This window comes from Hemicordylus capensis, chromosome 3 (genome assembly GCF_027244095.1).
Source record: "Hemicordylus capensis ecotype Gifberg chromosome 3, rHemCap1.1.pri, whole genome shotgun sequence".
NCBI lineage: Eukaryota > Metazoa > Chordata > Lepidosauria > Squamata > Cordylidae > Hemicordylus > Hemicordylus capensis.
The window spans coordinates 121,480,297-121,493,420 of record NC_069659.1 but is presented as its reverse complement, the minus strand read 5'-3'; the positions used below and the strand labels follow the sequence as shown (position 1 = coordinate 121,493,420).

General features: G+C 42.6%; 1 protein-coding gene and 1 long non-coding RNA gene across 5 annotated transcripts in view; one reads left to right on the top strand and one right to left on the bottom strand.

The window, feature by feature from the left end:
* The window catches only part of LOC128350935 (uncharacterized), a 42,117-nt gene extending 36,724 nt beyond the window's left edge, over nucleotides 1–5,393 (top strand). For 3 of the 4 annotated variants that reach the window (XR_008319519.1, XR_008319517.1, XR_008319520.1), the window contains one exon: nucleotides 3,706–5,393. This is a non-coding gene — a long non-coding RNA (uncharacterized LOC128350935). The remainder of the gene's footprint in view (nucleotides 1–3,705) is intronic. The other variant, XR_008319518.1, reaches the window with a different exon arrangement.
* Nucleotides 1–13,124, bottom strand: part of ANOS1 (anosmin 1) — a 144,473-nt gene that overhangs the window by 14,480 nt on the left and 116,869 nt on the right. The gene's annotated exons all lie outside the window — the stretch shown is intronic.

Here is a 13,124-nt window from a genome sequence, read left to right as displayed (position 1 = left end):
ACATCAGATTTAAAGACATGCAACATTTTCAGTGCAAAAATCCATTTCTGGCTACTCATAGGGCCTTTATAACCAAAGTTCACTTAACATATCACAAAGCCATCCCATATTAGGGATGTGCATGGAACCGCGGTGGGGAGGCTTAAAGGCAGCTGGGGTGCTGCTTTAAGAGCGGGGGAGGGTGCACTTACCCTCCTGCCGCTTTCCTCCCACCGGCATCCATTTACTTGCAAGCCCATCAGGGCAGCAGCGTACCTCCTTGCCACCCCATTGCCCCCATTGTCTGGATAGGACCGGAAGTCTCCGACGTGCCCACTTAAGTAAATGGATGCTGGTAGGGGGAAAGTGGCGGGAGGGGAAAGTGCACCCTCTCTCACTCTTAAAGCTAGACACCCCCCTGCTGTCGAACCAGTTCGAAGGCCCATTAAGGGCCTCAGAACTGGTTCTGTGCACATCCCTAGCTCATATTGCCTACTTTTAGGCCAAACATTGGGTTTAGTAATGCCAGCTTTTCTGTACCATGCCAGCCTGAACCACCTCTTCTATGGCAAAGATATATTGCCCAAGGAAGGTAATCATCCTGGCATATCACTATCACTAAGTGTCGTTGCACAAGTGCACTGGTTAGAGCTGAAAATTTTTTGGATGAGGGCCCGTGGGACACCCCACTCAATGAATTGTGGCTCCTCATCTTGTCACCTTAGCGCCCTGTTGATGGTGACAGAGCAGATAGTGGTCACCTGCTGGCCAAAATGTCTGCCTCTTCACGCACTCCAGGTGCCAGCCAGCAGTGGATTCAACCCCACCTGGTATGTTGGAAGTTCAACAGTGGGGGATGCTGCACCAGGTCCCCATGTAGTTTCTGCCAGGGGTGTGGCTTGTGGTGCCAAACATTTCAGCTCCACCTATGTCAGGGCGAATGGCTGGAACTCAGGATTCAGGAACTGCCCAGTCAACCAAAAGAAAGGCAATCTCCTTTCCCCATCTACTGGAAAAGGGACACAGCCCAATTAGATTAGAAGTCTTGTCTCAAGCTTTTGGTGATTACCCAGATCTCCAAGCTGCTGTTTATTTGTGGGAAGGCTTTCACAATGGTTTTAGAATCCCTTTGTCCTCGTGGCAGGAGGCATTTGTAGCATGCCATCTACGCTCAGTGGGTGGCATGAAGGAGGTAGTGCTACGTAAGATTGGAAAGAAGGTAGCAGGGGGTAGAATGTTGGACACTTTTGACATACCACCTTTTCTTAATCTGTGGGTCTCTTCTTTGGGGGTGGCTCCCCAAAAAGACTCCAATCGAATTTCATCTGATCCACCACCTGTCTTATCCTAAGGGGTAATCTGTTAACAATGGGATCCCTAAGCACCTATGTTCGGTGTGATAAAACTCCTTCGACAAAGTGCTTAAGATGATGAGGAGCTGTGGCCAGGGGGCCCTGTTAATGAAGTGTGACATTGAGTCGGCCTTTCACCTCCTGCCTGTATACCCTTTAGACTTTGACCTGCTAGGCTTCATCTTTGCAGGTAAATTTTGCTTCGACAGGCCACTCCCTATGGGCTGCTCTTTCTCCTGAGCTGCTTTTCAGGCATTTAGCACCTTTCTCAAATGGACATCGAGGAGGAAAGAAGACTGCATGTCCATGGCACAAGAGTTAGATGATTTTCTTTTTTCTGGGCTGGGGTCTTCTAATGTCTATCACCACCTGCTTGAGAGCTTCGTTTAGCTGAGTAGGGAGTTGGGCGTGCCCCTGGCTGAAAGTAAGACCGAGGGGTCCTTTACGCAATTGTCCTTTCTGAGCATTGAGCTGACACTATTTAGTCACCTCCCTGGGCATAAGTTGGAAGTGTTGAGGAAACTAATTAGGTCATTGGAGTCTGTAAGAAAAAAACACCCTTAGAGAACTGTAGGTGGCAATCGGCCATCTTAACTTCGCTTGTAGGGTGGTTGCTCCCAGGCGGGTCTTTTTGAGATGCCTGTGTGATGCCATTGATGGAGCTAGGCTGCCGCATCATAGGGATGCGCATAACGGAAGGCATGCGTGACAACCTGGCTATATGGACTACATTTTTTAGGAATTTCAATGGGATGTCATTCTGGCAGAATGAGCTTCCCCTGGGTACCAAACCTTAGGTGCACTCTGATGCTGCTGGAGTCTCAGATTTGGGATTTATTTCATGGATAAGTGGTGTTCTGCCTGGTGGCCTTTACATGAGGGATGTCACTTTGGGGGCATTTTTTCTTATTGTTGTAGCTGTGCACCTATTGGTGGAGAAATTTCATGACTCTGCCTGTTTCTCATGTGACAATCAGGCAGTGGTTCAAGTAGTGAACTCTCAGACCTGCCGTTCACCCAGGGTTATGGGGCTCCTGCGTACCCCCCCTTAATGGTGCCTGAAATCTGGAAATGTAAAGCCAATCTTTAAATCTTGGCTTTTTTACCCAGGCTTTTATATGATTGTCTCTGCTGCTGCTGCTTCTGTGTATTTTGTACTGTTTTTATGCTTGTGTTTTAAATTTTTAATCAGATTTGTTTATATTTTTAGCTTAATATTTTAATTGTGTCATTTTAAAATTTTCTTTTTAATTCTGTGTAAACTGCCTTAGGATTGTTTTAATGAAAGGCGGTATATAAATGTAATGATAAATAAATAAATAAATTTCTCTTTCTGGCAAGGCACGGAGCAGAGCTTAAGAATGACATTGCTGATGCCCTATCTTGTTTCCAGAGAGCCAGGTCCAGAGAGTTAGCCCCAGAAGCCAATTTGGACCCAGAAGTGATATCAGAGGCTCTGTGGAGGCTTGTCAGATAGAAGCCTAGTGGGCCAATCATGTGTCTCTGGCCTCCAGTATGGGGGTTAGCTACTCCTGTAAAGTAGACTCCTTTCATGCATTCAGGCATCATGAAGGCTGGCTTGCTGATTCTACCTGATCACCTCATGCAATACCTGGTGCACCTGCACGTCTCTGGGCGGGCGGTTTCCACCTTGGCAGGTTATTTGGTTGCTCTGTCATTTGAGGCGCAGGCCTGGGGAGTGCAGGATACCATGTGTGATGTTAGGGTGAGACACATGCTTGAGGGCTGGACTAGGGAGCATCCATGGGTCCAAGACCAGAGGTGGCCTATGACTATTGAGCTAGTCATGGCCCTTCTCAGGCAACCCCTTTGTAGCTCCCCTTGGGAGGCAGTGCTTTTCCAGGAAGCAGTCACTCACAACAGCCTTCTTTGGTGCTTTCCGGCTGAGTGAGGTCCTTCCCTGTAGCAGCCCTGCCCCAAATGATCAGTGCCTGCAATTTGCAGATTTTTCCTTTGGGGGACCTGGCATGCAGTTGCACCTACACTGCTCTAAGACCGACCAGAAGGGCAAGGGTCAGCAGATTAAGCTGGCTCCAGCAGGGAGTGACATGCTATGCCTGGTTCAGGTTTTGCGACGGTACGTTGCACTTCAGCGTAGGACGGTGGGATGCATTTTCGTGCACTCAGATGGCCTGCCCCTGACACAATACCAATTCTGGGCTGTTTTATGGAAAGCACTCCTTGGATTGCGTGAACCAGCTCACCTTTTTAGTTTACACTCCTTCTGGATTGGTGCTGCTACTACCACCCATCAGCTGGGCTTTAAGAATGTTTAAGCATATTGGGCATTGGAAGTCCAAGGTTTTAATGCATTATGTTCATTAATCACTGTTGTACTGTGGTTTATTGGCAGGTGCTAGAAGAACAGTGGATCCAGTGTGTGTGTTAATCTGCAGCTACTCCCTGCTCTTCTGGGCCTATAAGCAAGCCAGCACCTCGCTGATCGGCACCCAACTTGGTTTGGAGAAGCGTGCAAGCGTCCGCTGGCTTGGGGCATGGGGTATGCTGTAGAGCCAGTTGCTTCTGGCACTGTGGGAATATTTGGCTGTTGGGCCCCCCCCCCCCACCGGCGGTCCTGCTTGTGCATTTGGGCAAAAACTATCTGTGGAAGCGAACAGGGCTCTCCCTGGTTCCGCAAGCTACCTCTAACATCACCACCATTCATGAGTGGGTTCCTGGGGTGATCACTGTATGGGCCAACTCACTTCAATGTAGAGTTTGGGGGGGGGGTTCAGAGTTTGCCAGGAGATGAAAGGGCCAGGAAGAAAGTTAACGCTACCATGGAAAAGCAGGGGAGGGGGCGTTTTTCCTGCAGTCGGGTATCACATATTTGTTGCCTCACCTTTTTCATCTGGATGGGGTGCATTTGTCCACGGCAGGGTGCAATTTGTATCTGGCTAACCTTTGGAGAGGGCTTGTTGCAGTCTTGGAGGGCTGTGAGGTAGGAAGGCCAAGCTAGGCTGACCTCCCTTTGTGGCAGGTACAGTGTGAGATGGATGGAGATGTATAAGGGTTTGGGATTGGTGAACACCCTTGGACAGTTAAAAAGGGTGGATTGGTCAATCGGTCCTTACAGGTTTTGCAGCTCAGGGATTTTGATTAGCCAAAAATTCTGCTTCAGGGCTTCATAAACCTTCAAGGCTAAGTGGCTGGCGGGTGGGATGAAGCCCTAGAAGTTGCCCTGAGCCTGACCCTTTGGGGTTGACAGTGAGGGGGACGAAATGGGTTTATCCCACTTCTATCCTGAGTCAGGGTGTGTTGCCCATTTTAGGCACAGGCAAGGACAGTAATGTTCTCACCCAGCCTGTTTTGCTGAGTCTGTTTTGCACGGTTCATTGTACCACATTAATGAAGTTGTGGACCTTTTTATCCAAACCGATTGTGTCTGTACCTTCCTTGAGACTGGGGTGTGGGGACAATGAACAAGTCCATATAAAATTACAGCAAACATAGGAATCATCATATGGTAAATGATTTTTGATGAAGCCAGTTTTGGCTGCTGATAGTTCCTTTTTTTTCCTTTCAGATGGCAGCAGTAATGATAAAAATAATCTCATTTTTGACATTCCTTTAATTTTTAATGTTTTGCTGGGGGGAGCAGTCTGTGTGGTCTGGAAGTATGGTGCTTTGCTTTAACAAACAGTTTGCTTAATAGCTGGCAAGGACAATTTTAATTTCTTACATAAGTGTCTATTGTCTGGAAGCAATTTTCATATTAATCTGACAGTCTACATCTGTTGTCACTCGTGGCATTAAACTGATTTGTACGATTCTCTGTTATAATTGAATATATTCAGAGCATGGGTTTTTCATTTGCACACAGTATTCAAGTTGATCTTTAATGTAAACTTTAAAAGCTCTCATGCTTCTCAAGCTTGTATTTAAAGTAAATAATGCTTATATAGTAAGTGAAAGTCCTAAACATATCTGGTTGCTTCCCATGAGTAACACTGGACATTACTTGAGTTGTGGCTGTGAACAAGGTCTACTCTCTGGATTAGGAAAATTATTGTAAACACAAAATAAATGTTTTCATGGGAAGTTGTGATACTTTTTTAAAAAATCACTTTCTCACTGGCTTCAATGGGTCCATGACTAAGTTTAATAGCACCAGGGTTACTTATTCTGAAGGCTGCTAAGAAGGCATTAGTTTCCCAGAGGACTGACTAGAATTGCATACCATTGATAACTAATTTAATAGCAGTATTGCATGACATAGCTGGCCTATGTCATACAATTCTTCTTTTCAACTTTGTGAAACGATTTGGCCAGCCGACCAAAACAAAAATGAGTGCTAGCTATGGTAACTGAACTAACACACTTAACGCGATTTTGGTATCACAAAAATATATCAACTGCTGTTTTACTATACAGAAGATCAAAGGGAGCAAGCAGACTTTTGTTTTCTTGCAACTGGAATTGTATTGAGTCAGAACTCTGGCTTATGTTTACATTGTTGCATCAGTGGCCATATGTCCTACAGAAACACTCCTCTACTTTCACTGAATCAATGGGAAGGAACTGCTTGTACTTTGTAGTATCTACACATACCCTGACTGAAAGGTTACATGTAGATGCATATCTGCATGTGTGTGATATCTAAGAAATGTAGGTATTCTTTAAAAATGATTTGTCAGCAAAAATGTCTCTGCTCAGAAATGAATATGACTTTTGATCTCATTAGGAGAGAACAAAATGAATGAATAAGCAATCCTATTGATTCTACAGCATTAAAAATGCTTGTTGAAAAGGCCTGAGACAGCAATCCTTACTCAAGGGAATAGTCTACTTACATAGATACTGTATAGATAGATATTTCCCAGCACTTTTGCATGGTCTGTACAGGTTTTGTAGATCCCAGTTGTATGTCTTCTTCTTTTTTAGGAAAATAAGGTTGATCACAACAATGCTCATAGCAAAACAAACAAAAACACACCCACAAAAAAACCTCCCAACTGTACTCAATATTTTTCAGTGCTCATGACGTGCAAGGCCATACATTTATTTCAACAGTTCACTTGAGGTTTTCACAGCTGACATCAAAACTATTTCAGTATTTGATACTACTATCCTGATTATTCACTAAGCAGTGGCAATGAAAATGTCTACCCATGTTGACTGCACTGTGTTCCCAAGCATGTGGAGGGAGATAAAGTCATGTATCAGGTACAGTATTGCCAGGAGTGATAAATTCAGGTTTTGTACACTCTGGCATTAACGTACATTTACAGTGATTTGCAGTAGCATGATGAATACGTGAAGGAACATAGCTCAGTGGAAAGGGTTCCTGCTTTAAAATTATCAGATTAAGTCCTTAACATCTGCAATTCCAGGATCTCAGGCAGCAATCCTAGTAAAAGCCTCTGTCTGAAACCTTGAAGTGCTACCATCATAACACTTGATCTGAGTGAGTCCTTATAACACAAGCAGGCTTTCCCTACAGCTGCAGTGCATGAACTGTACTGTTTGTTCACCTGTGGATTGGCATCCACTGTGTTAATAAAAATGATGTAAAATTATGCAGATAAACAATCAACTAAGCAATTGCCTTCCACCTTACGGACGTTTAGCGTGCTATTGAGTGCAGGACCAAAGTAGCTCTTGATGCAGCGTTGGACCTAAAGGCCTTTGGAGGTACCCCTCCCCTGAAAATTAAGCATCATCCTGCTTGTCCAGGTTACCACACCACCTGGGACAGACTAAAGAGGATTTGTGGGCCTCCAGGGCCATGGAGGAACGCCTTCGCTCCCTGAACTACAATGACCAACATCCAGACAGGTTTTTCACAGATAAAATCTCTGGGATTTGGGCCAACCTAGATGGAAACTCCACAATTAATTTGATGTCTGAACTGGAGGTGTCCAACAACTCCTCTTATTCAATTCAACTGGATCGATTTCAGTTTGTGACTCCTGGAGGATGTGGACAAGCTGCTTGGAGCGGTGAGGCCTACCACTTGTTCTCTTGACTCTTGTCCAACATGGCTTGTTCTTTCTAGCAGGGAGGCTGTTGTAGACAGCTTGGTAGAAATCATAAATGCTTCTCTGAGGGAGGGCAGGATGCCTCCTTGTCTTAAGGAGGCAATCATTAGACCTCTTCTAAAGAAGCCTGCATTCGATCCCTCAGAGTTGAGCAATGATAGGCCTGTTTCCAACCTCCAATGGCTGGCCAAGGTAATTAAGAGGTGGTGGCCTCTCAGCTCTAGGTGGTCTTGGAGAAAACTGATTGTCTATACCCATTTCAAACTGGTTTTGGGGCAGGCTATGGGGTGGAAACTGCCTTGGTTGGCCTGATGGATGATCTCCAATTGGGAATTGACAGAAGCAGTGTGACTCTGTTGGTCTTTTTGGATCTCTAAGCGGCTTTCGATACTATCAACCATAGTATCCTGGAACATCTGAGAATGTTGGGGGTGGGGGGCACTGTTTTACAGTGGTTCCACTCCTAGCTCTCGGACAGATTCCAGATGGTGTCGATCGGAGACTGTTGCTCTTCAAAATCTGAGCTTGAGTATGGTGTCCCTCAAGGCTCCATACTTTCTCCAATGCTTTTTAACATCCACATGAAACCGTTGGCAGTGATCATCAGGAGATTTGGAGCTCGGTATTACCAGTATGCTGATGACACCCAGATCTACTTCTCCATGTCAACTTCTTCAGGAGCTAGCATATCCTCCCTTAATTCCTGCCTTGAATGGGCTGGATGAGGGAGAATAAACTGAAGCTGAGTCCAGATAAGACGAAAGTACTTATCGTGCGTGGTCAGAACTCCAGAGACGATCTTGATCTACCTGTTCTAGATGGGGTCATACATCCCCAAAAGGAAAGGGTCCACTGTCTGGGAGTACTTCTGGATCCACATCTCTCCTTGGTTTCTCAGGTTGAGGCGGTGGCCAGGGGTACTTTTTACCAGCTTCGGCTGATACGCCAGCTGCGTCCGTTTCTCAAGATCAATGACCTCAAAACAGTGGTACATTTGCTGGTAACATCCAGACTTGACTTTTGTAATGTGCTCTACATGGGGCTGCCTTTGTATGTAGTCCGGAAACTTAAGTTGGTTCCGAATGCGGCAGCCAGGTTGGTCTCTGGGTCATCTCTGAGAGACCACATTACTCCTTTGCTGATGGTAGCTTCACTGGCTGCCAATTGGTTTCTGGGCAAAATACAAAGTGCTAGTTATAACTTATAAAGCCCTAAATGGCTTAGGTCCTGGGTATTTAAGAGAGCGTCCTCTTCACTATAAGCCACACCGCCCATTGAGGTCATCTGAGGAGGTCCGTCTCCAGTTACCGCCAACTCGTCTGGTGGCTACACAGAGACGGGCCTTCTCGGTTACTGCCCTAAAATTGTGGAATGAACTCCCTGTTGAGATACAATCCTCTGCATCTCAGGCAATTTTTTAAAAAAATCTGAAAACCCATCTTTTCACCCAAGCTCTCCCAGCTTTTTAAAACTGTCTGTTTTAATTTTATGGTTGATTTTAAATTGTTGAATTGTTTTAACTTTTTATATGTGTTTTAATTGTTTTATGTTAACTGCCCAGAGACAAAGGTCTGGCTGGTATAGAAGCTTGACAGATAGATAGATAGATAGATAGATAGATAGATAGATAGATAGATAGATAGATAGATGTATGTGCTGGTCCAGTGAATGTAAAGTACACACCATAAGGGTGATTTTCCTCAATCTCCACGTCCCTCTGAAGCCAACTGTGACTCCTGAAAATATGTTCCTGAGGGTTGCGCAAACCTTAAGAACATATTTTCAGGAGTCACAGTCTGCTTCAGGGGAAGACCTCATGCACAGTGTAGCTACACACACACTTTCTTAGTCTGAATGTCAGCCAATGTATTTAACAATGTATGAAATATAATCAACTGCAGCAGGCAAATGTTTTTAGTAAAAAAAAAAAGTTACCTTAACTCATATTTCTGTACCAGTTATTTGTAGCACACTTATTTGCTTTCTCGTGGTCTTTACTTTATTCTTTCTACTTTAAACAAGCACTCCACTTTGGTAATTTACCCCACAGTTTAGGATTCATTCTTTTAACTTGCATAAAAACTAGTTTAATACTAAAATAGACAAGGAAACCTGATTGCCAAGTTTCTCTGACTTGTGATAATTTGTCTTTAAAGAGTAGCAAAGGAAAGAACAATCTGAGTAAGGGGAAATGGGAACAGCCGCCCCCTCCCTTAACATAACAGAACCCTAACACAGTAGTCCTTTTCCAGACAATATCCTAGCTGAACTGAAACACAGACTGCCATTATTCCTGAAAATTTAATTCACAAAATTAAAGCCACTCTGAATTAAAGTGTAACTTTAGGACCTTAAGAGTGTCCTATATCTGTTTTAACCAGTTCTTTCTTACACAGATACAGACCCCACTGTATCTCTGCCTCCTATCAAAATTGAAGAAAACAGAAGCCGACCACTACTTTTGCCTACACAGACAAGATGATCTCAGGCCTCCTGCAGTTCATTGCTGTGGGCTATTTCCAATATTAATTTTTTAACAACAGAATGATTCTAATGTTTTAAATAGAAAAAGTTATTTATTAAAATTGAAAACTGCATAGATTTTTCAGGAAGGAAATGTGGGTTGAACATATTTCTGGCAGCCTCCATTAACTTTTTTCATAATGGCACTAGTACTTTGAATTCTGAAATAAAATTTTATCCATGCATTCCTCTATAGAAATAACTCAATATGAACTCCCATGGAGAATCACTACCTTTGAAGAGTCTTTTCATTACCACTGCCCAACAAAGTCATATACTTCCACCCAGGCTTATGACTGCTGACAAAAAGTTAACTAGTTACACACTCTTTGGACTTCTTCCAATATCTTGTGGCTTTCATATGCACCAGACTTCTCAGGCCACTTCCGCAACCTATCCGTATCCTGTAGGATCAAGGTAACCCACTAGGAGAAATCCTGTTTGGATTTTTAATTTATTTTTTACATGATTGGCAAAAGGATCACAACTGCTATACTTAGATAAAAGACTGTAAAAAGCAAGGGGAGGAATGTTTCATTTTAAAAGACTGAGAATATTGGCAATGAAGGTTTGAAAACCAAATGGAAAAACCCAGTTCTCTATTAATCAAATGTGGGGAAAGGAGGGTGGCATGAAAATCCATTATTTTAACAGTGTCATTACTGAGCATGACCCTCATTGTCATTAGCAGTTAATCTTCTCAGGCTGAGAACTGTGTGTGTGTGCATCAATTCCTGGCAGCAGAATTCCCCTCTCAGAGTTGTCAGCTCCCAGCGCCAAGGAGTTAAAAGTGATTTGTTTGAGTAGGTTCCACTGTGTTACATAAATAGCACATAATTTCTAATTTCACACAGCTAAAACAGCCTGAAAATCCAGCACCAGCAACTTCGTCTTTTTCATTTACAAAAGTTCAATTCATAATGCTTGTGGGATCTACAGCATTTCTCTAATCCCAGCTCTATGTCAAAAGGAAGAAACGAAAGACATATTTTCCTTTCCCAAAACAAGACTCCATTGTCCTCATCTAATTGCTATATATACTCCAATGATAATTATGCTCTGGAAAATTAAGAGTATTTCTATAAGTGTTTTATATTACCTGATGCATGTGGTTAGTCAAGTTAATACTCATCTGAATGCAAGTATTAAATGCTATCATAAAAACAGAATTTAAGTCTGAATATCAATTCAGAATATTATTTGAGTTTTTCAACAATGTTCCAGTTCTTACTTTCACCAGTCTTTTTGAGCCAGTATAGAAGCTGGATCAATGCTAGGCTTTGACCTGCTGGACATGAGTTCAAATCTCAGATTGTTAATTAACTCATTGGGTGGCCTTGGGTGCATATTCTTGGTACTCTACATGCAAACAACATCATCATACTCATGTATACCAACAGCAAACTTAGGTTTGAACCTATCTGTTTGGAAGCAAAATGAGATCTCCCCAAAGTAAGTTATTAGTTTCTACATTCTCAAGAAACTCCCAAAAATGTATATCATTTAAAATTAAGAAAATAAAAATTATTAAACCCTAAAGAAGTCCTGTGAGCTTCCAAGACCTGCAATTCCAGGACCTTACATAATTTTGGGTTACATATAGAGACTCTGAGACACTGCATGTTATGATTTTGATTGAAAACAAGACAGGAAAATGGAGACTGGGGAACAGAGCAGGGAACTGGCCTACTCAAACCGTCTACAGCTAACAGAAAGTATCCTGAACATATGGAACTGCATTATACTGTCTCAGACCATTGGTCCATATAGCTCATAAGGGAGGCGAAAGATACTACTATAGTCTTCACCAGATGATATTAATCACCTGGTGTTACTTTGGAAGCATTCTAAATATGGAATATTTAACTGGTGTTAAATTCTTCTTTGACTACTTTCCAATCTTCTAGTAAGGAGGTCGATTTTAGTGATAGGTTAGAAGATCAATAAACTCACATTTGAGCTCTTCTCAAGACATCTCAGCTCTTAGCCACCTAGTCCTAGTGAGTATTTAATTTTTAATTTGTCAATTAGAGCCATCTCTTCTCACCTCTATTTGACTTAGTTATTCACATGCCCTCCTTGAAAAACAAGTAGTTCAGGAGTCAGTATATGTCTGTCTTTCATAGTGAAGAATGATGCAAATAACTCAGCCAGCTTTTCTGCAATTTTTCTACCAACTAGCAGTAATCTGTTTACACCTTGTAATATAATTCTACAATTCTATCCTTCAGTAGTTTCCAGCTTCTGACATATTTAAACAAATGTTATTTTCTTTTAGTAATCTTATTCTCACTTTAAAAAATTTGCTTTGTTTTTTGTCAGCTTTGTTTTGCCAGGATTTGTGTTAGGGATGCACAAACTCCTCCAGGCTCAATGTGAATTGGAACTAGCAGTTACAAGTAAAAACAGAGAATGCTAGGATAATCATTACATGCAAGTTCTAAATTCATTTGTAATTGCCTGCCCAAATCCACAACCCTTTCCCCCACAACAAATATCATGAACCTGGAAGGGGCAAAACAAAGATCTTGTCTCTCTTTCATTCTCACACACAATTCCATGGAAGAAGGCGGAGGGCGGGGGGGAACCACTGTTGCCAAGGGTGAAGGGAGAGTGACCTCCCTTACCCTGTTACAGCCAGGTCAATGAGTGGTGAGAGCAGGGATCTGAACTAGAGCTGTAACATTCAGTTCATACTGAAGATGAATATGACAAGTTCATATTCCAAATAAAGGCAAACTTCGGCAAAAACATTGGTTTGTGTGTCTTTTAATTTTTCCTACTTGGGTGACAGTTCCATCTTTAAAGAAAGCCTCTTTTAGCATCTTTGATTGAGTCTGCATAGTAACCATGCTAGCATCCCCTGTAACTTGCACCGTTCCTGATCCTGTGGCATACATTTGCTCCAAGCCTCTCTCATTGTGTTTTAACTAATTCCAAGCATTCTAAAAAATATTTCATATTCCTGACTCACTTGTACAACTTCCTTTCAACAACCCTCCTCATTCTTGAGCATTAAAATTTCAAATTTAATTTTGTAAGATTTTCAAATTTAAGTCTATAATGTATTTCTAGGAAACTTGCCACTTGCAAATATATTGAATTGGATAGCACTGGGGCTATCACAGGACTGTTCACGAGTAGAACCCACACAAATAAAAACAGCAAAAGTAAAAGTAATACATTTGTAAGTTTTTCGTCTATACCATAATTTACTAGAGTTGTGCATGAATCATGTTTTTGCAATTCCAGCTTTTTAGCCTGGCTG